The sequence below is a fragment of the Lathamus discolor genome, chromosome 2 (genome assembly GCF_037157495.1).
Source record: "Lathamus discolor isolate bLatDis1 chromosome 2, bLatDis1.hap1, whole genome shotgun sequence".
NCBI lineage: Eukaryota > Metazoa > Chordata > Aves > Psittaciformes > Psittacidae > Lathamus > Lathamus discolor.
In genome coordinates, this window is record NC_088885.1 from 65,323,201 (window position 1) to 65,348,767 (window position 25,567).

Genomic DNA, 25,567 nt, shown 5'->3' on the forward strand with positions numbered 1-25,567 from the left:
AACTCAGTCCACTGGGGTTAATTCATCACTAGTAACCTTGGCAATATTTTTATGCTGCTCCAAACACTGCCAATGTACAGTTCAAACACACACATATCTGTGTTCATACATGCCCACACACTCTTATAGGCATGTATATGTAAGTATATGGGTACACACAGAGAGAAACAATTCAAATATAGTTCATCATGTTTTCCTTTAAAAATAATTTTAGCTAGTGACATTGCATAATCTGCCTGGCCTATAACCAGGAGCCTGCACCTGCACAGATCCCAGTTGCAGAACCCCTCCTGCAATTATTAAGCAATTTGCCTGTTAAGCACCACTGGTAAGAGTCTGGCAGATCTTCTGCTCAAAAAAGCCCCACTTTTTTTTTTGGCTCGTATGTTACTAAGACACTGCACTATTTTTCAGACTATCTAGAAAGCCACTTGTTGCCATACTGGCAAAAGGGCTTGCTTTCCCCTTCAAATGGATCGAATACTCCTTTATATCCAAGGAGCACAGCCCATAAGTACCAAATCCTTCCTAAAATAATGTTCCTATCCTACAGGTTTTCCTTATATTTGGAGTCGCAGGAAGGAGCAGGATTCATCGTTCCCTGCTCCCACTCCTACACTTCTATAGAGGAGATGGCTCTGAAAAGTGAAATGAGGAACAGTTCAGGATTCCCCCCTTGCAGAGAACAATTACTTTCTATTTCTCCTCACTTCACTCTCTTGCCAAACTTTTTAGTTAGTCTTTCACTAACATTATTATATCCATCCTGATTAATACACCTAGCATGGGCAACAGCAGTGAAAATGCAGTGCAGCCCAGGTTGTAATACGTGACAGCAACAAGACTGAAGATGACCCTCAGACTGCAGGTCCATGCTTTGGTTCCTATGGCTCTCTGAAAACCACAATTCTGTCTCCACTGCTACTGTCTTGCTAACACATGCTACCTATTGCTAGGCTGCAGAAAAACATATGAGAACTCACTGGCAAACACATGGTCTGCATAAGCACTGTAGCATGACTGCAAATAAGGGCTCTGAAGGAGGACAGGAAGATGCTGGCAGAACAGGTATAGGGGTGGGAGCTGAGAAACATTTTCCAGTCATTTGATTTCCCCTGGCTTCCAAGAAAACAGAACTGCTTATTTACAAAAACATACACAAAATTTGCACCAAAGATGCCCAACTCAATCACTGGTTGCTCCACATGAAGTCCAAGGAACTAAATTTTGGCTGCCAGCTCAGCTCAAAAAGGAGCAACAAAAACCAGTCATGTTATCCATTTCCTTAAGTTTCCCTTACTTGATTCCTCCTCTTTGGTCTTGGGTAGAATGGAGAAAGAGATCAAAAACAAGCAAGTACACAGATCTCTGGTGAAAATTTTTCTGAGATTTCTGGTGATAAGTGGAAAATCACTTGTCATATAATAGCTACCTAACTCAATCTGTCTAGAAGCACATCTGCTAACCTGAATCAGTCCTCCTCTGTAGTCAGGGGGAGGCAATAGGTTGACAGATTCACCCTCTGGAGATGCCAGTCTCAGACACATACCTTGGACAAGATAAAAAAAACTTTGGAGATGCCTTGTTCTCTCAAATCTAACTGTGGGAGGATCCTGGAAAAGTTCAATATACGTACATTTACAAGGGTAATAATATATGAATGACTGGCAGTGAAAGAGATGAAGATAGGTGAGAGGGATCCTGCTTTTAATATCTTGTGGCCAACATAAAGCGTACTGACTGCTATAGAAACCATAGTACCATTTCTGTGTCTTTTACCTTGATTCTTCTTTCCCTAGTAAGTTTGGGATAAGTAAAATTCTGTGCTACTAGTCCTTTACTTTGTGAATTATTTAAATAGAACAAATTTTGAGGCCATTCTTTGCCTTTCTTTACCTGATGAAAAGCTTACCCCCTTCCCCCCCCAACACAACACACACCAGATGAAAAGCTTTCTAGCCATGCCATTAATCTGCATGTACTTCAGTGAGGAGATGATGTGCAGGTTTAACAAACTACTGAAGATCAGTGCTTGAAAAATGAGGACCATTATTATTCCATGCCTTGCAGATTATGAACTGATAGCTGTAGTCTCCATTCTTTGCTTGTGCTTCAAAACTTGGAAAACTCTGCACTTTTAGAGGAGCATTCAGTTAAAAGGGAAATGGATTTCTCTGTCTAATTAGACTAAGTGCTCTCTCCTAGCCTTTGTCCTTGTCTTTCTGGGATCTCATTTACAGTGCTATTTAAAAGGCGCCACATCTGTTACAATGAGCTGTCTGTCAACTAAACATCCCATATCAGACACAATTTTCTCTCACCTTTTACTTATACTTTCCAATAACAAGATGATGGATGCAGATTTTACTCAGCAGTTTCTAGAAACTGCTGAAAGGAAAGTTTGCCCTCCTCTCTATCTTCTTCCAGCTAGCAATATAGTCTTGATTTAGAGACACCATGAGCACAGAACGGAAACCTGGATGAGTTTGGCCTCCAAGTTTGCTTTTCTTTACACTGCTATTTAAAATAAATAAATAAATAAATAAATCTTGGTCCTTGCGTGTTTTAATTGAAAAGACTGTTAATTGCTCAGTAGCAATACACATATGCCTCACTGTAAATTTTACTTTCACCCCTAGCAGTTGCAGCTGGTGTTGATTTAGTGTTACCCTGATAACCCTGCTGGGTAGTTTTTCCCTTGATTTACATTCCCTGTGAAGGGTGGAGGTAACATTTGCAAGAGTGTGAAAACAAAGTGACCTTACAGCTAAACTCTCCTTCCTACAAACAGCAAAGCAGTGTTTTTTACCATCTAACCTTTAAAAGCAAAATTCCAAGGGTCATCCTGAGCAATACTGCTGCAATGAGTTTTGTTTTCATCTACCAGCCACAAGCATTCAGGGTCAGCTTTGAATGTTTCTTTGTTACTTTGATTTTCTCCATCCCTGTTTTTCACACATGCATACAAAAAAGTAAACACAGCCCAGGGGAAGGAGGCAGACCTTGTGCTGCAGGTGTCCCACAGCCTACCTCTGGGTATGCCATGGATGCACAAATACACAGCACCACACTAAGGGCTGCTGTGCCACCTCCAAGCCACTCAACCATGTTTTTCAGCCCAGGGCTGGGAAGAGAAGTTAACCTGGGTCCTACAGCCTCACCACAGGAGCACCCTCACTGCTCAGGCAGAGGCTGCCACCAGGACTCAGCTAAATGTTCAGGCTGGATGTTCTGTGAGCTTTTATGATCCAGGTCTTTCTTGTGGCTCTTGTGTGCATATAAGTTATGAATTCTTCTTGTGCCTGGTTCATCAATGACCTGGTTTTACTAGGTCATTTACTAGCCTTCAAAGGCTCAGTCACAACACAAATAATGATTAATAGTAACAATAAGAACTATTGTCTGAAATGCCTGTGTCTTGTTTGCAATGAATAGCTGGTCAATACTTTACTCTGCAAATATAGCACCATATAGGGGGAAGAACAATATTCTTTCTTTATTCCATTTTCTATCAGTGTGTCATCAGTTCCTTGCTGCTTTCTTGTGTACAGATTCTGGTAAATCTGAACTAAAAGTATTAGTCTAACATTTTAGCCTCAGTTGAAATGCATATATTGCCCTTCCTGCTTGTATATTGACAGCCAGACTTAACATTCCTTATGAAAACCATGAGAAAAGCTAGCAGAAGCAGGGCTCGGTTTTTACAAAGACCAAGATGTGCTTTTAGCTGAGTGAAACAGCTGTGATAAAAGGTGGGACCAACACACAGGGTTGCTAACTAACTGCTTCTTTACGTCATTTTCCATCGTTTCCATTTTAGGCAACAACGCTTCATTGACACAAACTGATATTTAACAACTAATGATTTGAGAGGTTTAGTTTTTTTGATTGCGAGAGGATTTAAGTTAGATTTTGACACACCATCTTAGTATATCCCTTAATACCTTTAGCTTTACACAGTGGGGTGGGTATGCAAGACGCAGCCCTTATCTGATCTGAGCCAGCCATAGAGCAGGCAGTCTTTGTCACATTTTATCTTACAATACAGATACCTTCTCTTGGATTGCATTTTGGATTTGCCAAGTTTAGTGTGAAGCACAGCAGACAGCCGGAGGGAACAAAATCTATGTTTTTTAACCGTGTTCCTTAATGAGCCTGCCCCAAATTAAAACAGCCTCCATTATAACTTCAAAAACCTCCTACTTCTCAAAGAAACTGCATATATCTCAGAAGCAAAGTTCATGCCAAAGGGCTTTTTTATTTTTCCTTTTTTTTTTTTTTAGCTTAACTGCCAAATGCTGCATTAACTCACTAGCTGAAATGCTGATTCATCGGACCCTACTTGTCAGAAATGCTTGTGTGTTCTCAAATACAGATTGCTTTCTTTTCTGAGAGTTGAGATGCCTCTTCTATGACAAGTTTCAAGCCCTATGGCCTCAAGAGATACCTCATCCTTATTTGGTTCTGAATTGCCACCATAGATTTAGACCTGTCAGCCACCCTCTCGAAACCTCTCAGGGGTGGAGTGGTATGATTTTTTTATTACTATTTTTAAAGTTTATTAATATTATTTTTATTATGTTTTATTATTGAATTAAATCCTTTGATCTGTTATTTTACAAAAGATCTTCATCTAGAAGCTGGATCACAGGTGTCCATCTTATGGGGGATATTTGTTTCAAGGGACCCTATCTCAGCAGGCACACATTCTTCAACTAAAACTGGAGCGATTCACAGTGCTATCAGCTCCCTCAGTTTTCTGCTTTTACCAAAATCACAGGATTTCAGCAGGAAGTTGGAAGTTAAGATAAAATTAACAGAAGAACAGAAATAATGACAGAAGGGCACAGGGATGTAGAAACTGGTGGAAACAGTATTGGTTTGGTAGTTCAGGGCAAAATTAATCACTGAGCAGAGGCAGATGATGTGGCAGAGTGTGTCTAGTGGAGGGCAAAATCACCTTGCTCACTTAATGTAAAAGAGCTGACACTACTAATTTTCTCCCACACATTTGGTAAGTGCAGTTTAAAAAGAAAACTAGTGTCATTTGGTTTTAACCTCAGAAATGCTACGTAATTTACAACCTGGCTCTTAAGGGTCTGAGTCTTATGGATCTGGATCTTTTTGAGTTAACACTATTGTTGATGAATCCAAAACAAACAGTTCGGTTTAAATTCACCACTAGGCAGACAGCATATAGGGGAAAGAATGTGACAAATTTCATAACATAAAAAAGGAAAAAAAAAAAAAAGATCCTATTTGATGGTGAAAAGATTCCAGCTAAATTTAATTTTTGGATTCAAAGATAGCTGGTTTGGGCCTGAATCTGTTCAAAAGCAGTGCCTGTTGCTATTTACAATGTTATCAAGTGATAGTGGCTTTTAAAACATTGTAATTCCCGTTACACTGGTATTTTATGGGCCGAAGTCCCATGATCCCTCATGCAGCTGTCAAAACCTCCAACTTTCCCAGGACAACTGTTACAGTTTATTTAAGTGCTGTCAGTGCCAAAATATGGGGCATTCTGAAAATCTGATGGTAGCACAAAATAAACTGAAGCTGAGTGTCAGAAAAAATGAAGCAGGAATATATTGCTCACTGACTGAGTTAATGCAAAAATGCATTATATAATAAAAACCTTCTTTGAAAAGAAGGAACCACCACCAGATTTTCTGTTTTTACTGCAAAACTCAGTACTGAAAGGCTGCAAAAAAGTAGTCGTTTCACCCAAGAACTGAGGGTTGGCTTTGCACCGCTGTGCAAATACAGCTTTTGCCCTAGGAGAGACATGTTCTTTCACAGCTTAATAAACATGGCACTCATCCAGTCACGTCCCAGGGATGCCAAACCTTTACTTTCCCCACTTAGCCCTTGCTGTCAAATACTTCCAGTGACTTCTACAGGGCCATTTGCAATGACGAGAGAGCTACCAAGATCTGACCCTAAAGGACTCAGCAAAGACAAGCAAAAAATGGGTGGGTTTGAGAAAAATAGGAAAAGCAGGACAGAGAACATAACGAAACATTGCCTTTTCTTCTTGTACGTTCACACACAACTTAGTTGAGAAGAACCTGGTCCATCCCAGTGGCTAGCAGGCTTACTGTGGAAGTCAGTGCTAGGAGGCAACAATAGGATCAGCCAGGAGCTCATGTATCATTAGGCTTTTCTGATGCATCTTTGTGGACCTGATGGCCTGCTGGGCTCCGTAGCCTTTCTGATAAAAGATGTAGCATCCTAAGAAAACATACTGATCAGTCTTAAGGTAAATGCAGGGTTACAGATTTAGTTTCCAAAGTTCCCTTTCAATTTATTTAAAAAAAAATTGAATTGGTACTACCAAATTTAATGACAAGGCTACCCTGCTGAGTTTGGAGCCAAGAAAGCTATTGTCTCCCTGGTCTATGTATCCTAGACTGTGCTAATGTTTCCTATAATGCGGCTAATAACCAACCATCAGCAATAAATGCCTTGTCATCTCATTGTTGTACACAGCAATAGCTGGAGCACTGATACTGACAAATGAACCTGCGTAATCACTTTAGATTTCTTTGTTACATTTCACAGTGTGAAGACTGCTTCTGCTCAGCACGTCACAAAAAAACAAACAAGAGCTATAGCTGTCTCTTCCATCAATCTCAGCTTATTTTTGTCAACCCTCTGCCTGTACAGCCACAGCCCCACCAGCACTTGACAGCAGATGGGGGAGCTGATGATTTGGTGAAGGGGAGATGGATGGTGGTCGGAGTGAGACAGATGGACCTCTGCACTCTCCCTTCTCCTTTGTAAACAATTTTTGCCTTGAGAGAATATGTGGACAGAGGGAAAGTGAACTTTTTCTGTACTTTCCAAGGCTGCCTCACATGGAAAAAGGGGGGAGAGGGGGCTCTCATTAAAATCCAGTCGAGTCTGCCATTTTCCCTTTTACCTTTTCAATCTTTTTATAGTTTCAAATCATTAACTATCAGCGTGAAGCTCAAAGGTAGCGCTAGCCATCTATGAAACAGTGACACATTTGACAATAATGCTTTTGAAGAGCTTGTCACATCCTCTTCCCAAATCAGTCTCATTAATGCTCAGACTGTCTCTCTTTTCTCCCTACTTCTTTTCTCCTGATTTCCCTCTAATTAGCTTGGTTTTTTTATGCTCTCTCGTTCCACAGTTTGAGCTTAAAAAAAAAAGAAAAAGAAAGAAGAAAGAAAAAAAGAAAGGAGGTGGATGTCATTTCCATGAACCCCAAGGCCAAGTTAATCAGGAGAATTAATGACTCTATTATCCATTAGACTTGGGGCTATGGTGCTTATATGGCAGCACCCAGTGTTCTCCAATCTCATGCTTCTTCACTTTGCTCTCACAAATGTAAACTTTTGCTCTCTCCTGCAAGCACACTCCCTGACGCAGTGAGCCCATCATGCTCCCCTTCAGCTGATGGCTGCCATGACCTAGGGGGGCAGCCTGGGCACTTTAACAAGGAAGGCAGCAAAACTTACCATGTGAAACAAAGGAGATGGGCAAAAACAAGGTGGTGCTGTTTTTTCTTCTCCTTCTTGCATCTATCTCCCAGGAGATAGGAGTAATCAAAGGGAAAGAGCTTTTGAGCCTAGACATGAGCTCCTGATGCCCTGGACAGGCAGCAGGTTCCCCAAAACCATTTGCAGGTTTTAGTTTGAGAATCCTCTCTGAAGCCCCTTCAGAGCATCACATCTCTGAGCCTTTCTGACTTGAGCTGCCCTGCCCTTCCATGTTGGAGGGGGTCTGTTCTGGCTATCCTCAATATGGGCAGCATTTCAGTCTGCTCTGTCCTCGCACCAGTCATTGTGGCACTGCTGTGTAGGTGAGGCCAGGTCCCAAACTGGGTCTGCTCTCAGTCTGCCTTTCCTCACTTCTGGCACAAAGTAATGATCAGGCCCTGAGCTGATGGAGAGTTTCTCCATGCTGTGCATGGAAACTTTTCTTTGCTCATTCCAACTGCTTGATTCATAGTTTTAACAAAACCGCATTGCTACACAGGCAAAATGCAGACAGCCCCACTTCCCTGCCCCCAGCTACCTCTGTTCCGGAAATAGCCTACTTTTGTGATTAAATAAAGTATATGATAAGGAAGGACTTTGCTTGGCTCAAAGAATAAGGGGGGCTTAAATTTGCTTTCTGAGAGGATAGCTTTATTTTCACACTTGTAACAAAAAAAAAAGAAGCATGATCCCTAGGAATGATTTGCACACCTGCTCTAGTCTGCAGCCACACAGCCTTAAAAATCAGTGGCAGCTCTGCCTTGATCTCACTAGGAGCAAACTGACTACTGGCAAGTGCCTCCCATTGAAGCAGCGCAGCGGGGCATCATCCACAGGGCTCAAACCTCCCAGAAGGCATAGTAGCCATCCTGAAAATGTCTGTGTGCTACTGGAAATGCCACAATCCTTTTAGCCTGAGTGATCCCTGTGCTTTAAAGGAAACAGAAAATTGAGCTTTCCCTCACGCCCTTTGCACACTGAAGTGGTTTTGACGATGAAAACACAGCCTCTGCACTGGGGTCAGGAGCCTCTCTCCACAGAAAGGTTCAGGATACCAAGACCAAGCTGTATAAAGTATAAGCTGCTTGCACGGCAACTAATAGAGACATTTTTGACTATCAGAAATAAAAGGCAAAAGATAAGTACTACATGCCAGTGAACCCCAGAGAGAATCCGGAAAAATAGGTACCTTTTTGTGTATGCACCCTTGTTAACTCCCTACACAGTTTCTAACTCTCATACACACAGGTCTTGCTACAGCAGAGATGCAAACCAGGGTGAGCCAAGACTGAACCCTGCCTCTCCTTCTTTGCAGCATTGGATTAAAGCAGACAAAAATAGGAAGACTCATCAAGGTGGCTGTGTGAGGCTTCATGCTTTTCCAGGGAGCAAAAAGGCTGGGAGCATGACCTCTTCCAACTCTTCCGCCTGCCATGGGCTAGTTCTGTCTCTTACCAAGTTCTTTGCTCTAACTTCATTATGGTGATCACTTCCTTCCCTGGGTACTCAGCAGTGCTGGTTTCAGACTCAGCCCTGCACCACGTCCTCTTCCCTGTAGGTATGAAGGTTTCTGCTGCACTCTGCAGCTCTTCATGCTAAGGAAACTGCTTGCACAAGCACTAAGAGCCACAATGAGCTCCAGTGTGCCAGCTCCTTTCTATCAGCCAAACTGAGTGGTCTGTAGGATTAAAACTTTGAATTGTAGCTGTGGCAATGGGAATTAACTGATTTGAGTGCAATTCTGATTTGTACATGCAAGCAAAATCACCTCAAGTGCTTTGAGCTTGGTCACTCACAGGTGCAAGTCCTTTCCTCCTTCTCTCATAAACTGGGACTTTGTACATGAGGCCAAACCAGGTTCTGCAATGAGAAGCTGAAAACATGGTTGCAAAAATACACAAGATGCCTCACATTATAATAATTCTAATACACATTATAAAGCCTCAGTATCACCCACTCAGCCACTCTCCTGTAATGCACTGCTGCAGAATAATGACAAGCACAGATACAAGTAAGCAAGCACGCTCTCCCCATCCCATTACCTGTAGCTTTTCCCTTCTTTTGGGAGCCATTTTATAGCCTTCCAAGATAATTCTTTGTCTTTCTTCAAAATGTGACCCTGCTTGTCAGCCATCACGGCTTTTTTGTGGCTGCAGCCCTGCCATGTGAGGCTCTGGGTATGACCTGAGGAAGGATGGCAGTGCAGCTGGACCAGGAGTCTGCAGGTAAACAGCTGTTCAAGAAATAAGGCTATGGAGAACATCAGCTTCTCTACACAAGCTTTAACAGTCTGGTTTGAACATAGGACTTATCAAACCCTGTGAAAATAGCTTGAATATTGGTAAAATAAATGATAGAAAACTGAGTTCTTCCCCTCCTTTCCTGAATATTTGCTGCATCTCCTTAAAGTCACACAGGTTCTTTTTGAAGGGCCCAATCCTCTGAAGCAAATGGCAGATGAACCTTAAGCAGACATGAAATCACAGACCTGGCCTGTTTGGCGCTTGACATTGCTAGCAGCTGTGCCCCAGCAGCACTGCTGTCCTCATTACAGTAGTTTGCCCAAGCCAGTTGTGGCAGCTACAGTAATAAAACATACTTGCTGCTATATGTGTGCTCTGGGTGCCCCTTGGGCTGCAAGCGCATCAGAGTCACTGCAGTCCTGGTGTCATCTTCCAAGGCTCAGTCCCATCTCCTTCATAGTCAGCATGAAAACCATGACTGCTTTGCAGGCTGCTGCACATGGGCACACAAGCATGAGAACGACTCTGGTGCTGGCATGAACTGCAGGGCAGCGTTCTAGCATCGTGCACAGAGGGGGATCCCTGAACCAAGGGAACCTTAGGGGAGGCTGAGAGAGTTACCAGGAGCCTGCAGTTCACACAATAGCAGCTAACAGGACCTGGGCAGGGCCCGGACTAATGGTGGCCAAGCCCCACCCCGCCCCCCCCCCCCCATATAAAAGAACCTCTTAGACATATACAAGCATGCCATCACATGGCACATACAGGACAACCAGGTGATCAGGCCCTGTCAGCATGGGTTTATGAAGGGCAGGTCCTGCTTGACTAACCTCATCTCCTTCTATGATAAGGTGATCCACTTAGTGGATGAGGGAAAGGCTGTAGGTATTGTCTACCTAGACTTTAGTAAAGCCTTTGACACCATTTCCCACAGCTTTCTCCTGCTCATGTCTTGGACGGGTCTACTATTTGCTGGGGAAAAAGCTGGCTGGATCGCCAAGCCCAAACATGGCTGTGAATGGAATTAAATCCAGTTGCCAGCCAGCCCCACAAGTGGTGCTCCCTAGAGCTCAGTACTGGGACGAGCTCTGTTTAATATCTGTATCAGTATCAGTTTAATATCTTTATCAATAATCTGGATGAGGGGATCAAGTGCACCCTCAGTAAATTTGCAGGTGACACCAAGTTAGGCAGAAGCTGATCTGCTTGTGGGTTGCAAGGTTCTACAGAGGGATATGGGCAGGATCAATGGGCCAAGGCCAACTGTACGTGGTTCAACAAGACGAAGTGCTGGGCCCTGCACTTGAGTCACAACAACCCCATGCAAAGCTCCAGGCTTGGGGAAGAGTGGCTGAAAAGCTGCCCAGGGGAAAAGGACCTGGGGGTGCTGATGGACAGAGCTGAACACGAGCCAGCTTGTGCCCAGGCAGCCAAGAAGGCCAAGAGCATCCTGGCCTGTATCAGCAATAGTGTGGCCAGAAGGAGTAAGGGAAGAGGTTGTCTCCCTGTGCTTGGCACTGGTGAGGCTGCACCTCAAATCCTGTGTTCAGTTCTGGGCCCCTCACTACAAGAGAGACATTGAGGTGCTGGAGCTCGTCCAGAAAAGGGCAACAAAGCTGGTGAAGGGTCTGGAGCACAAGAATGATGAGGAATGTCTGAGGGACCTGTTTAGTCTGGAGGAAAGCAGGCCCAGGGAAGACCTTATTGCTCTCTACAGCTACCTGAACGGAGGCTGTAGTGAGGTGAGGGTTGGTCTCTTCTACATAGTTACAGTAACAGGGAGAGGAGGAAATGGCCTCGAATCACCCCAGGGGAGGTTTAGATTGGATATTAGGACAAAATTCTTCACAAAAAGAGTTGTCAAGGATTGGAACAGGCTGCCCAGGGAAGAGGTTCAGTCACCCTCCCTAGAGATCTTTGAAAGATGCATAGATATAGCACTGAGGGACATAGTTTAGTGCTGGACTTGGCCATGCTAGGTTAATAGTTGGGCTCAATGACCTCAAAGTTCTTTTCCAACCTAAACAATTCCATGATTCTATGGAGGGTTTTCTTACGTTAACTTCATAACGAAGCAAAAATTTTGGTCTCAAATTTTGCTGCAGAACAGGGAGTAAAGTACCCTGGTGGTCACTGGGGGAGAATAACAATCAGTGAATATATTAGAATAAAATCCATGAGTAAAAACCAAGAAGCAGCATAGCCAATAACCAGCATCAGCATTTCTCCCACATGGAGACATTATTTCACCGCCATATTTTTCACACACTGTTGTTTCAGGTTCACTGGACCGATGTGACTGCACAATCACTCCCCTCACCCAAAACTAAATTGACCTGAGAGAACATCTTTGATTTTATTGCCTTGTTTTCAATGCCTGTTCAGAATCCAGTGCTTCTTTAGATATAGCTTTAATATGCACTTTTCTAAAGTGCTTTCAACAGTAAATATAGCAGGCCAGGGATAAATTTGGCCCAATGCATTTAACCACATGAAATAGACCTAAGGCACAGGGGACATCCTTGAGTTCCAACTCATCTGCCCCCCAAAATCCATAATAATAATATTTTTATTTTAGCACTCATACCTGAAGGCCTCTAGGTACTTTAAAAAAATGTGTAGAGTAGTAAAAGCAATTTAGCCCCCAATACTTGCATTTTTTAATTCATGGTAGATTATTATTCCTCTGCACACATATTGCTTCAGTCATCTACATTTTTATACCCCTTCTTTTTACTGTACAACTGAGTTCTTAACTATATTTATGGACTGCTGTATTTTCCCTGTACACCTATGCACCTTATTATTTATTCATAATCTCCCATTTCTCCTTAAGTTATTGTTCACAATATATTTTTTAAATAATAATAAAGCTTAAACTCCAGATTTTGACTTTTTAAAATAAAGAAGAGACTGCACAGAGCTAAGCAATGTTTGGTTTACACAACAGGAGTGAAGACAGGATTTGGCTCAAGAATACATCACTCCAGGTAGGAGGGAAACCATTAAGATTCACACCACATCCTGCCTCTCTTACGCAGGAACAACGAGCAGGCACAGGTACAGTTGTGAAGAAGATGCATTTTGCTATCACAGACGTCTCATTAACCATCAAAATTCCTCATAGCAGCAGGTTAGCCAAGGCCTTAACAGCACTCTGCGCCATTTCCCAAAGCACCTTTCTGGAAGCAAGGATGCTCTTGGCAAGTCCTTCCCAGGACCACTGCCCCCTCTGACAGCACCAACACGAGTAGGTCTGTATGCAGCCATTCAGGAGCCTTGTGGCAACAATTATCTGCTTTGTAATCGACTGTGGTGGATGTTTATAAAAACACTGCACTCTGAGCCTGGTGTTTTTCCATGTCTTTTTCCCTTGAAGGTCTTTTCCAGAGAGGAATACTGCATACAGTTAATCTGAATTAACTGTTAAAATGGATTAGTTAAAAATGCATTAAATCTCTACATACATATTCTCCTTCAGAATTAACTTGGCCTTTATGAGACTTATCTTTCTTTACCTTAATTCCGAACAAGGACATCTACACAGGGACTTAATGCAATTTAATCAATCCACTTAAAATTCAGATCACTTAGCTAGCTTGTATTTCTTTCTTTTCACATGCCTGTGTAGACTAACTTATGACTCAACATATCTGAGGAACAGCTGACAGAGGGCAGGAATCTGCAGAGAGTTGTACCTGTTTTCCTGAGACATGGTGAGTACTTCCTATTTTCACATATGTACATGCACCCACAGAGCCCAGCAAAGCATCCACATGCCCTTGCAATTTCGAAATAAACTTGGGTCTGAAAACAGCCAGGATCCCTTCCATCATAACCGCATAAAGGTGCCCAGTGATGGCCCTTAGGAAGTCCATGTGGTTCTACCAGGGTTGACAAGCGCTTCCTCCACACAAAACTGAGGCATCCATATGAAAGGAGACAGCTCTACAATTTTTTGTAAATTCCCACCTAAGGACCAAGTCACAAGGAGATACAGACACTATTTTTTATAACAGCTTCTATTTGCTAAGCTGTTATTTCCAAGAGGTCATGCCACAGGGTTTTTGCTATCTCCCAGCTATTCCAGCAAACCAAAACCAGGCCTCTTCCTGGAGTTAGAAGAGACCAGTTAGTCCCACTTGATTGTGTGTTTTTGGCAATGCTGAAATGGGCATCATTTCAGCTGCTTAAGTGGAACTACCACATTTTTCAGACTTTTCCAGAAACAAGGAAAAATGAGCTGTGAATATAAACCCTTGCTCTCTGCGTTACAGCTTCTCTTTCCCTATATATTCATATATCTAAGCCTTCTTCCTCTCTATTAGGTATGTTTCTCTTCAGAAGTCACATATTTCACTGTTCATCTCCTAAGGGCAGCCAGAATATCACATGAAAGGGAGTTGTCATTTCTCCGCTATTCCTTTGGGGTTCATATCATAATTCAGAAAGGCCCAGACAAGCCGGTAACTTGCAAGATTTTGCAAGTTTTTCCTGCATGCTCTCTTTTCTAAAGAGATTCTAAAGAGATTCGAAATAAAACTCACAATACCAGCAGACTCGGTATTTTTTGTTGCTGGGTTTGAGATGGAGGAAGAGAGGCCAGTGAGAGTTGGGAAGATGCTGCATTTTAGAATGAGTAAAGTGTAGGCTGTGTCACTGCCCTCTCACAACATAGCCACATGCTCTTAGACTGCTTGAGCAGAAGAAAGATAGCATTTGTCACATTACACATGTCCAGTCACTGCCACCTAAAAATACTGGCTTATCGTGAGCACCTGGACAAGTCTCACCAGAGCTCTCTGCTGAAGGTAAATAACATTCATAAGCAGATGGGCTCATTCTGGATTTGATGCCACTCCTAAGCCACTGGATCAATGTCTTTCCCTGCTCTGTCTCTCCGTACAGAGTCAGACACCAGTTCCTCAATGTGTTTACAGCACTGCTCTGTCCCTCTGCCTGCACTCATCCTTGTCCCTTTGGTTGCACCATCCTGTTATCATCAAGCTCTGTACCCTAGAGAGAATCTCCCATGGATTACCCCTGCCTTATGTACAGATCAGTTAAAATAAATTTCTGTTGCAATATTTTCAGGTTTGCCTTCTTTCTGTTCAAATAATTAAAGCATTTTTCCAGGCCTTTGTCACTCCTGTCCTCCAGGCCCACATATTCAGATTCACCTTTGCAAAGGGTATCCATCCTTTCTGGTGACTTCACCTCCTCTTCCTTCTAAGCACTTGTTAATGGCAGTCTCCAGCTACACATGCCTCACACTTTCACCCAGGCACTCCAGCCTCTTGCTTAATCTCCCATCAAATATCTCCTCCATGTTTTCACTGGCACCAGCTTTGCTGCCTGCATTTAAGCTTCTTGTGATGATATTTTAACACGCTCACTAGGACAGGCCATTAGATGAACACCCTGCCTACATCTGTCCAACAGGTTTATCCACAGTCCTTCTCATTCTGCTCCTCTACACAGGGAGGTCCCATATAACCAGCCCCTCAGTGATGGCTGGGGCAGCCAGCATCCAGCTGCCACACTATTTACAGTATTTTCACTGTCATTGTTTTCACAGCTTAGAATTACTTTGCTATTCTTCACCTTCCTTCCTTTCTCTTAGGCTACGTAACTTCATATATATGTCATCAAGCCAGCATCAAGTCAGCATCACCACTCCTGAGTCCCTGTTGCTCCTACTGGAATGCAGACATTAAATGATAGCATCCTGGGACATGGGAAATACCCTTGATATTAAGATAAGTGTTGCCTTGTCTCACACATGCACACAAACATTAGGTGGCCACAAGAGAGTAAGTGAGAGGCACTATCGAATATCTGGTTAGTGAATGCCCTTTTGCTTATATCTTGTTGCAGTAAGAATATCTGTCATTCTCTTAGTGGTTTGCTGCTTGAAGGGTTATTTTAATTAAAACGTAAAATGTCAAACATTAGTAAGAAGGAGGATAACCCTGTGGGGAGTGAGGATGAATCAAATTTATTAGTCACTGAGCAGCAGGCTGGTAGCCCTTCTCTTGGAGAAATCTTAAAAGGCAGCTAATGCAAAATACAGAATCAGTCTTATCTCCCCCTATTCTAATAAGCCTTCTGAAAAACAGTATCACAAGTTTCCAACAATTTTGGAAATTAAAGACAAATCTGCTACCGAGATTAAAGCAATGTCATTTTTGTGTGCAAGACACACAAAAAGTAAGTCTCATTCATGGACTGTAAAGGAAAATGTCTCTCTTAGGGTTATTTATCCCTGTTATCAAGAGATGCCTGTGTTAGCACCATACATGGTGTGTCACAGGACTGTAAGAGCCACTGGCATTTGATAGCAAGCACAAAAACCAACACTTGGAACTATTATTTAGGGAATTGTTTCCAAGAGCAGAATTTGCCCGTCCACACTGCTCAGAAGCAAGGATGACTCCAGACCCCTCAGACAGGAGTGGAGAAGGTTAGGATTTTAGCACATACAAGCTCTACCTCTCCACCTACTAACATGATATTCTCTGCAGTTCTGCTTTATCCTGTGGATGAATTCACTGTATTGTTCTGTCTGTATTCCTAATCATCTGGAGATAAATACCCTGTTGGTTATTTTGTAATGTTTCCTTTATAAATAATTTCTGGTGTATTTTTTACTTTGTTAGCATCAAGCTAACAAACAACCACTTTTTGTTTTAGTTTTCAAGTTTCAAATTTAAGATTCAAAGGTAGAGCCTTGTGACTTATTCCCCAGAGAGATTACTGAGAAGCTTATGAGGACACTGAGATCCTTTTCCCCTATACACATACTAAATGCATGTAGTGATACAGAGATAACCATCCCTTGCAAAGGAGGGGCTGTGAGTGGTGGTCTTCAGCTAGATCTTCAGCTCCCCTACATATAAATGGATGGTGGGATTTGCTCTGAACACCTCTACTCATGGCAGCAGTCAGGGATTTTAGTTGATAATGATGTCCCTTGGGTTATTTACAGCCTGTGCACACTGTTTAGTCATAAAGCAGGGTACAAGCACTCCTCCCTGGTCATTCATGGTCCACGCACTTGGCCTGCTAGGGCTAAGGTGCCTTGGGCAAATTGGGTAAGTCCCTTCCTTGAGAGGGCATCAGCTGCTACAGGATAAATCAAAGCAGCCGTCTCAACAGAGACCTTACATAGGGGATAATTTTCACACCATTACTTCATAATGATTATTTTTTTTTTTTTAACTTATGATGGGATGTAAGTTCTGGTAAAGAATTTGAACAGCTTTTAGCTAAGAGTCCTTAAAATTAAATTGTTTCATTCAACTTGAAATATAATTCTGTATGGCAGAAAAGACAAGCAGCATTTGGGAGGTGGGGAGGGAGAAAAAAAGAATAGAGCAACAATATAGAGCTTACAAATTAAAACCAAGTGGAGCTGTCAATAAGATCTTGCTCACCATATTGTCACAGAATTTTCCTTCTGTGTCACGTTGGTCATTACTGTAACACTACATGAGAAATCACTCCATCTGTTAAAAAAGAAAAGAAAAGCAGCTGCTATCTTCCTGCAAAATGGAATTAACAAACACCCAGTAACTGTATTCCTTTTAACTTTTGTAGTCACAATTTTAGTCCCATTTTAGTTGTGCCATGCAAACCACCAAGCAGTTCTACTGCGATAGTAATAAGGCCAACAAAAACCTCATTAATCAAAACAAAGGATGCTACCTATGGAAACTGCAATGACTGTGACAGTTTTAGTTCCTGCACTGATGGCTTGGAGGGCTTTGGGTTCTCTTGTGGCAGGGGAGATGTTAACATATTGGGGAGAGGAGCACTAATCCAGTCATTGCAGTAGAATAAGAGAAATCTTCACAGAGATTCGAAATTATTTTGCTGACTTAGCTTGGCAGTTGAACGAGGTGAGTCCCATTACATCCAACCACAGAAAATACAAGCATCTGAATGCACAAAGTGGAGGAGCCTGGAGCAAGAGCAGCAGGCTGCCAGAGGAGGCACTCAGGCTCAGGAGGAAGCCCGGGCCAGGATTTTATGACTTACCATTAACACTGAACACCTGGGAACAGTCTGTGTGTACCAGGAAAAGGACTGGGTGGGATCACACCTATGTGCCATACTTTTCTGTACCTAAATTGGGCTGGAGGGTAGCCTACAGCCCTTGCAATTCAGGGAATATTGAGCCAAGCTCAGGGAGAGCCCAAATCAAACACCTAATAGAGACCAAATCCTGAAACAGTTGTATTTCTCCTAAGAAGGGCAAGATAACTAAACACCTACAGAAAAGAATCCATGGCAAAACCACACATGATAACCAGTGTTTTTAAATAGCTATTGAGGAATGGAGGCTGGTTTGTTATCAGACAGACTGTACTGGAGACATCACATCACTTTGCATTAGATGGAGCCAGTTGCTAAATAATGCCTTAGGCAAGCTGCAGCCTGCCCGGGGGACACCCCTTATTCTCCATCTTTGGGTGTGCCTCCTTGCCCTCCCTTCCCTCTGCTTAGTCTTGGCTCTGGAGGTACACATCCTATCAATGGCTGCCTTCATGCTGGCAGGTTTCTGCACCAGCTTGAGCAGTGACACGAGCCACGAAGCCACAGGAAAGTGTTCAAACATGTATCACCATACTCATGTCATGCTTTTTATGCTCCTCACCAAGCATGTGCTGCTGCCCAGGGATGGAGATAGGAGCCCCTTTAGAGGCATGATGTTACAGTGGGTATAGCCATTATCATGCAAAGGTGGTTTGGGTTTTTTTTCCCAGCAGTTCAGGCTTCTTTTTTCCTGGCAGGTTGCTTCAACATGCTTGTAAACGTATCTGCATTGGAAGAAAACACAAGAGGCAAACGCAGTTCCAGCTGTTTGAACAGAAACCCCCTGAACTCAAAGAGGGTTCACTCTGGGGGCGTTCCTGATCCATTTGCTATCCTGTAGGACTCTTCAGTTCACCGGGGAGTGATTTGCAGCTATTCTGCAGCAGAAGGAAAATGCCAGTAGGCAGCATCATTCCAACAATCTGCAAGATGGTACTCTAATTTTCTGGAAAGATTGGATTTTGTTATAAGTGCGTGAGTTGTATCTGTTCATCTGGTCTGTTAATTCATCCAAAGGCTTCACCATTCTAACAGGCTTAATGGCTACTGTAGCTGGTAGGATACCTCAAAATAATCACTCTAATAAAGAGAATGTTATTTATATTACAACAATACAGAGACCCAAGTGAGATCAGAGTTCCATTTTCTAGCACAACGAAGTAATAAAAATCTTCTTCCAAAGGATTTTTATGGAAAAGACAAGTAATGGGTGAAGGGAAGTCGAGGCACAGAGATTTGAAGTGCCGCTGCACGAAGGTAGCAAAGCAAGGAATAGAATTACGTTTTAAGTTCCCCTGATACATCTACAAACAGGAACTTCATGTTAGTATCAAGGTATGGTATTCAAATAACTGTTCTGCAGTAAAAGTGATCTAAAAAAACCCAGGATCAGTGCCCACTGAAGTTGGCCAGGAATTTTTCGTAAAATGTCACTACAGAAGGAAGTAAGATTTTTTCATAAGAACCCATCAGTTTCTAGAAGGCAAAAAAAAGGGGGGGGGGGCGGAAACAAAGCAAAATATACAGAAAATCCTTCCTGGGAAAGTTTACTCCAACCCATGATGAAAATTCTGGCTATGACTAGAGAAAGGCCTAAGGGACTGGAGCCCACTCTGAGATGATTCAGGGCACAGCCTGGCCCAAGGTTTACCTCAATTTGGAGCACCTTGTCATGGTGAGCCGAGTCTTTCTCATTTTCCCTGCACTCTTTTGCAAGTGAATGCAGCTGGATTGATAAGATCAGGTTTTCTATCCCTGTTCTGAACAGGACAAGAAGAAACTTAAAACAGGGGCTTCCAACTAAAGGGTTCCACTAGAGTACTTACCTGAAGGGCTCTGATGCCTCAAAACTCACCAGTCATGTCTCCTTGCCTACCTCTGCTACCTACATGCATGGGACAGAGTCACTGTTTTAGCATATATCATGGGTTTTAAACACAACAAAATATGCTGTAAGGGCTGCCTGACTTTCCAACCCAATTGCTTAAACCAAGACGGGCCACAGGGTTTGGATCTGTGCAGGCATTTTAAATACCACAAAGTCTGTTACCATTTATGTGGCTTTGTTTCAAGCTATCCCCTGATCTGACAAGAAACAAAACTGTCATTTTGAGGCAACACAACGTGAAGGCATTCAATGCACCTGCCAGACTGCCACCATGCAGTTTTTCAGCATAAAGGGCCAGCAAAACCACTGCAGCACACATGAACTCTTACATAGCCATATTCATTGTGCAAACGAAAAACTGTTCTACACAGCATGCCTGACCAAGTGCTTGGCACCAGTGCAAGAACTGGTCTACGAGGCAAACTGGATTTTATCGCAGGCTGAAAGACTCTTAAAGTCCTTGAATACAAAGAGCTCCATTTAGAAAGAAATTGCAGTGTGTAAATATAATCCACAATCAAGGCTCTCAGAGTCACAAAATAGCATGACTATATCTCTGATCACTAATTTAATCAGGCACCACAAGCACTTAAGTGAAGAAGCCCAACCAGACAAAGGGAGCTCCTTACAGCTGTTTTTAGCAGGCTGTATTTTGCAACAGACATGTGAGCACAGATCCCAGTTTGTAAGCTATCCCATGTCTAAGGGGCAACATTTACTAAAACAAAGTGAGATTGTACTGACACAAAGTGAATTGCAAAACTGCACAGATCCAACCCTGCACTCGTAAACCATCTACCACCACGTTATGAACAAACACAAGTCTTTGCACCATTCACCCTGACTCCCATTTAGTCGGTGCATCAGAAACTAGAGTTAGCTTGAATGACATTCAAGTCATTCACGACTTGAATGACTTTCAATTTTTATTGGAAAGATCTACCATAATTTCTGGTGCAGAAATAAATAAATTAATCAGATGAAACCCTGACAGATGCCTGCTACAGATGCAAGTTTCATTATGGACTGAGTGGAAGTCCTAAGTCACCTATACTCCACAAAATATCTGGGGAGAGCAAGACCTAGTGGGATTTTCTGACCTGAGCTCCTTGGAAGTTTCAGAGGAGCTAGAACCACTCTTGTCCACCCCAGGGCAGCAGCACATCCCACACAGCAGCTGGAAAGTTCTGACTTCCTTCTCCTCCGCACTCCTGTGCAGTGTCTGAGGGGAAAGGGAGATCTAACATAGCTTTACTCTTTTAAATTGCCAAAGAGCACACATGTCCCTCTGGCTATGTGTTAGGTGCCGCAAATATATCTGTCAGTCTGGGTGCCAGAGAATAAAACAGTGTGAATACATAGGCAGCTTTTGCATTTTAGCTCAATTCCGTTTTTCCCATATTCACCTTGTTCTGTCCACTTTCATTGAAAACCTTTGAAGCACTTCAGCTAGCATCAAGATATCTTCTTAGTGGTGTTGTGTCACTGACTGCCAATCCCATATGGACATGAGGGAACTAGGTTGTTTAGTCTGGAGAAGAGAAGGCTCGGGGAGGACCTTATTGCTCTCTACAACTACCTGAAAGGAGGTTGTAGTGTGGTGGGTGTTGGTCTCTTCTCCCAAGTAACAAGCAATGGGACAAAAGGTAACCGCCTCAAGCTGTGCCAGGGGAGATTTAGATTGGATATTAGGAACAATTTCTTCACAGAGAGGGTGCTCAGGCACTGGAACAGGCTGCCCATGGAAGTGGTGGAATCACCGTCTCTGGAAGTGTTCAGAAACCATGTAGATGAGGCCCTTGGTGACATGGTTTAGTGGTGGTCTTGGCAGTCCAGGGGTAATGGCTGGACTTGATGATCTCAAAGGTCTTTTCCAACCTAGCTGACTCTAAGATTCTACCTCAGACATAGCAGAGCAATTAAAAATGGCAAGCTTTACATACCTATCAATAAGTCCTATGACCAGCCCGCTGCTGCTTACAGACATGAATTATATCCATTTGCTTAATTTTCTGACATTATCTCAAAGTGATATAAAAATATCTATATGACACATATGTTCTCCCCCTCTCCTACCCTCCTCCCCACTCAGCCCCTAAGCAAGCAATGGGTGAAAAAAATTCACAACACCAAATAACATGAAATCTCTACTTAGTTGGGTGTATTAATAGCTCAACCCATTTTCTGATGTAATTGCATTAATTGCTCCTGTCCCGACTGGCTTTCCAGGAGAAAAAGGAAGGTTAATTTAAATATTAAACAAGGAAAGCGTTGGGGTTTTTGTTACAGCTTTGTGCGCAGATGTGTAACAGAGTGCTAAATATCAGCACTCTGCCTAGTTGAAGGCTGTTGTGTTAGCAGGAATCCTCACCTATTCGTACAAACTAGCATGTACCAGATGGCTCCATGGGAGTCAGGAGGCTTGAAATGGAGCAATCATTCAGTTTGCAGATGGAATATACAGTACGTTCCTAGTTAAGTAAGGGGCTCATTTATTCAGATAGATTCTGCATATATGGAGCGTGTCTCAGAGGACAAGCCAGTTTCTGCCTCCAGATTTCTAGCAAATTTCTGAGCTAGGTCCATTGCTAAGCTAGCTACCAGAGTCCAGAAAAAAAAGCGCCCTTACTAAAAAGGTGGAATTTTGTTTAAGCCGTGCTGAAACAATACAATGAGCACAACATTTACTTTTTATTTTTGTAAAAAATCTTCCCAATCTGGAAAATAAAATATGCTTTAATATTCTTTTTTTCCACTCATCATGCAAACATTTGGACAGAACTTTCTAATTCAGTGCTCCAATTAGAGCAGCACTACATATTTATATGCTACTTATGATTATTTATCACCAGAAAATAAATCAATGACTTAATGTTATTCAAGACCTGCAGCAGCAACACCCACTGTTGCCATGCAGAGTCCCAGAAGAGAGCCATGCCTGCCTTTGACGTCTGCAGTAAATGAAGCACAGAGGCAAGACATGTGCCTTAGTGGAAAGAAGCAAGAAGGATCCTGCCTCTGGAACAGACATCCAGAGAAGTCCAAGTTAGAAGTTTCTGACATGGGATTGTCATTGTTTGTATAAGAATGTAAACTAGAAGCTATCCTGAACAAGATTAGGGACTCAAGCAAGCTACTAGATTGCAAAGTAACCTTGCTCTCAAGGACACGGAACAAATCAGCATTCTAGCCCAAGTTTTTCAATGGCCTAGTAAAATTTACCTAGGCAAATAGTTGAAGAAAACAATGAAAAAGCATTTTCAAATATCTGGGCAAAAGATATTCACTGTTTCATACTGTAAGGCTTTGTAGAGCTGATTCTACAGGGGAAGGAATATGAAGAGTTACCTAGGTTTTGTTGTGTTCTAACCAAAGTCCATGAAAGCTCAAGAGCTCACGTTCCACACAGAAGGGAAAAAACCCTCATCCTATGCTTTGGCTCCACAAAGTGGCTAAGAACATGGAAAGGCTTTCTCTCCATACCAAATCTAAAACTGGGTCCTGAGAGCTTGGTCAAGCCATGATCCATCCCCAGCAAAGTTACTTCACACCTTCCTGGGACACCAAGCTGTTTCAGCACAGAGTCTGCTTTGCTGCTTCCTAGAAGCACTGGCATCTCCCTGCACAGAAGGGAAGGGATGGCTTTCAGGCTAGATGCTTCTTCTTCCCTCCCCACAGTCCACACTACTGTTGCCTACTGGGGGACTGCTCACTTGATCCCTTATTTTTTACCAGTAGGCATAATCTTGGCTCACAGTACCTGACACAGGTGATGTAGCATGTGATAATGGTATAGTTTACAAATGTGAACCTCACAGGGTAAGTACTGATTTATAATAACAAGATGGAGGATCAGAAAGAGGGAATTGTTAAGGGACTGTCTTCTATCACTTTCCAAGGATGGGAGGAACTCAATTATACCCAGCAGTCTCACCTAATGTAATTGTATTTGCTGGCTGTTTGCCTTTGAAGTGCCTCTCCTGAAGTATGTCTTGGCAGGGTATTCTGCCACATCAAAAAGGGAAAGTTTTACTACCTGTGCTTTTGGAAGGCTCATTAAAAACACACCAAGTAGAGAGATGGAGCAGAAAATTGTTATCAAATCCTCTGGGGCTTTTTGCTTTGTGTTGTTTTTCTTCTCAGATCATACAGAAGCCCATGTACTTTGTGGACTTCGTTACAGAAATGTTGATCGCACGGACTGCTGTTAATTCATCACAGCTTTGCTAGGCTACTTGTCTTCATTTGCCATGAACACAAACAAATTCTACAGACACACCATATCAAATCTGTTCTCCTGAAAAGAGACATTCACTGGTGAAACAAAGAGAAACGTAATGGCAATTAATAAACTAACATTTACTGCACTAATTAGCATCTCCTAGAGGGCTTGATTATGTGTTTACACCAGTTAGATACAGCTCAGTATGAGAAAATACCCACATTTCATACATCAAAAGACATTTCTTTCATATTTCTTCTTCCATTCTTATAGTACTGAAGTGTGAAGACAAGAGCGTGAAGGAAGGTAGAATAATTCATTACCTTGTCTCCTACTGATTTGTACATTCAACATTTTTTTGGAATAAACACAAAGTCGTAAATTAGCTTGTAGCAAAACAGAATTAATTGAATGTCTTAGTAGGATCATCAAACCAAGGTTTAAAGTCAATTTATCTGCCTGGGATTTTGCTAATGTAGCTTCAACTCATTAGGGTGAGAGCTGATGCTGTGGGTCGGGTGCACAGGCTCATGAAAATACAGGACAACCCATGTTTTCTCTATTTAGGAGCAAAAGTCTCTCACATATGTCATGCACAAACACATGCATACACATGTACACATATTTACATTCACAGAAGAACAAGTGTGAGCCATAAAATAAATGCTCTCAAGAAAAGGATTTTATATCAAGAGGCTAATACAAGGGTTTCAAATGCCTCCTGAAGACATCCCGTCATATGCATAAACCCAGATTGTCCCGAGTTTCCTAGGATCCTTATAGCACCATGTTATTTCCTCAGTTCATGAACAGTGCAGAAGCCACATTAGTAAGCAATGGATACCGAGAGACAGTTTGGTTATATCGGCCCCTATACCTAAGAGGTAATATTCCGAGGCTGGAAACAGATGCGGGACAATTATGACACAGAAGTCAGTACTGTGGTTTTGGGAGATATTTTGGTAACAAATACCGTATTAATCTCTGTGGATATACTTCATTACAGACAGAATGTTTCCTGTCAGGAGGGCTTTCGACAATAAACGCTCCAGCTAAGCAAGGCAGATGGAGTGCAGCAGGAGCAGTCCAATGGAAAGCATGCCACCAGCTCCTTCAGCCCGCTCCTGTAGGCAGTGGGTTGGTAGGTTTTTCCTGGGCTGATGTCACAGAAAAGCACGACATAGAAAGCACCTCAAATGCAGATCAGAGCTTGAAAGCTACCCTGAGCACTCTGCACTTCCAGATGCATCCTGTAGAAATGGCAACAAATTTTTACGGGACTGATGAAAAACCTACCAGGGCTCAAAAGCAGCTCCCAGCTGTACCTGGCTAAATGGAAACTCCAAGCTGCCAAAAGACAAAGCGCAGCTACCGCATGTCATTAGGTGGGAGAAGAACCAAGTACGTAGCAGCTCAAACAACTTAAGTCTTGGGGAAGGAAAAGACAATGCAGTGCAGCACTTCAGCACAGCTTCAGATGAAGTCACTGATGGTTGCATGGGCTGATGCCAAAGGCCAAATACAACACCTGGCACATGAACAAAGTCAGTACACTGAGATAAATAGTCAAGAAATAAATAGCATTTCAAATCTACAAACCTGTGACACA

The 25,567-nt window shown here is 42.6% G+C and overlaps 1 long non-coding RNA gene across 3 annotated transcripts in view; it reads right to left on the reverse strand.

Annotated features, from left to right (window-relative positions):
- LOC136008257 (uncharacterized) overlaps positions 1-25,567 on the reverse strand; it is a 104,929-nt gene that overhangs the window by 57,344 nt on the left and 22,018 nt on the right. For 2 of the 3 annotated variants that reach the window (XR_010610023.1, XR_010610022.1), the window contains exon 2: positions 17,188-17,259. The exons of the other annotated variant lie outside the window; for it this stretch is intronic. This is a non-coding gene — a long non-coding RNA (uncharacterized LOC136008257). The remainder of the gene's footprint in view (positions 1-17,187; positions 17,260-25,567) is intronic. 3 annotated transcript variants of the gene reach the window in all.